Consider the following 1,365-nt stretch of genomic DNA (forward strand, 5'->3'; position numbering starts at 1 on the left):
TGTGCAGGGAGGCAGGCACCATCTCTCCATGCTCATCCTTGTCTGGGATTCTGCAGCACCGATTCCAGAGTGTCTCATGCCCACCGCAGACTGTTGGGGTCATGAGAAGTTGGCAGTGCCCTGTCCTTCCCACTGGGTGTCCTGGACCTGAGCCCACAGCCTGGCATCTCGTTCCCATCCCAGGACATGGAAGAGACGCGCGCCACTCCCTGCCTGCCATAGGCCCAGCTGAGAGCTGCCTGGCCTGGGGCCTCCCGTCAGGGCCACTGCTCGTGGGATTTGTGGCCCCTTCCCTGGTCTCTCCGTAAAGGTTTCCCTGGAGACCACATGGCAGGATGGTCGGGGAGCAGAGACTGGGGACGGAGCCAGGACCAAGGACACCTCGCTGCCTCCCTGGTTTTGAGACTCGCTTTGTAGCGCCCGCGTTTCACAGCACGGTCACCGGTGGTGTCTTGCAGGTTGAGCGGGAAAGAACACAGCGTGTTCACGGGCGTCGCCATCGTCCACTGCTCCAGCAAAGGTGACCGCAGCCCGGGGATCGGGGTCCCCCCAGAGGCCGAGAGAAGAACCCGGGACGTTCTCGGGACCCTGGGCTTGAGGGAGGAGGACGGTTACTAACCCACCACCCCTGCCAGAGGGGTTTGTGCTTATGTCCTGCCTGGGAAAGTTGTCAGCCGATTTGGAAGTGTGCAGGAGAAAGGAAAATGTGTGGTTCATCTCTTTTTTTTGTTGTTTTTTTTGAGATGGAATCTCACGCTCTTACCCAGGCTGGACTGCAGTGGTGCAGTCTCAGCTCACTGCAACCTCTGCCTCCCAGGTTCAAGCGATTCTTCTGCCTCAGTAGCTGGGATGACAGGCACCTATCACCACGGCCGGCTAATTTTTGTATTTTTAGTAGAGACGGGGTTTCACCATGTTGACCAGGCTGGTCTGGAACTCCTGACCTCAGGTGATCCAGCTGCCTCAGCCTCCCAAAGGGCTGGGATGACAGGTGCCAGTCACCATGCCCGGACTATTTTGCCATTTTTCTTTTCTTTTCTTTTTTGTTTTTTGTTTCTTTTTGAGATGGAGTCTCATACTGTCGCCCAGGCTGGAGTACAGAGGTGCAATGGGAGCTCACTGCAACCCCCGCCTCCCGGGTTCAAGCAATTCTACTGCCTCAGCCTCCTGAGTAGCTGCGATTATAGATGCCTGCCACCACGCCCAGTTAACTTTTGTATTTTTAATACAGGCAGGTTTCACCGCATTGGCCAGGCTGGTCTCGAACTCCAGACCTCAGGTGATCCGCCCACCTCGGCCTCCCAAAGTGCTGGGATGACAGGTGTCAGACACTGCTCCCAGCCTTTCTTTTCCTTCCTTCCTTCC

At 56.7% G+C, this 1,365-nt stretch overlaps 1 protein-coding gene across 1 annotated transcript in view; it reads left to right on the forward strand.

Annotated features, from left to right (window-relative positions):
- The window catches only part of LOC105500635 (N-acetylserotonin O-methyltransferase-like protein), a gene marked incomplete at its 5' end in the record, with an annotated part of 25,991 nt that overhangs the window by 620 nt on the left and 24,006 nt on the right, over nt 1-1,365 (forward strand). The gene's annotated exons all lie outside the window — the stretch shown is intronic.

Source organism: Colobus angolensis, unplaced genomic scaffold (assembly GCF_000951035.1).
Source record: "Colobus angolensis palliatus isolate OR3802 unplaced genomic scaffold, Cang.pa_1.0 Scaffold677, whole genome shotgun sequence".
Classification (NCBI taxonomy): Eukaryota; Metazoa; Chordata; class Mammalia; order Primates; family Cercopithecidae; genus Colobus; species Colobus angolensis.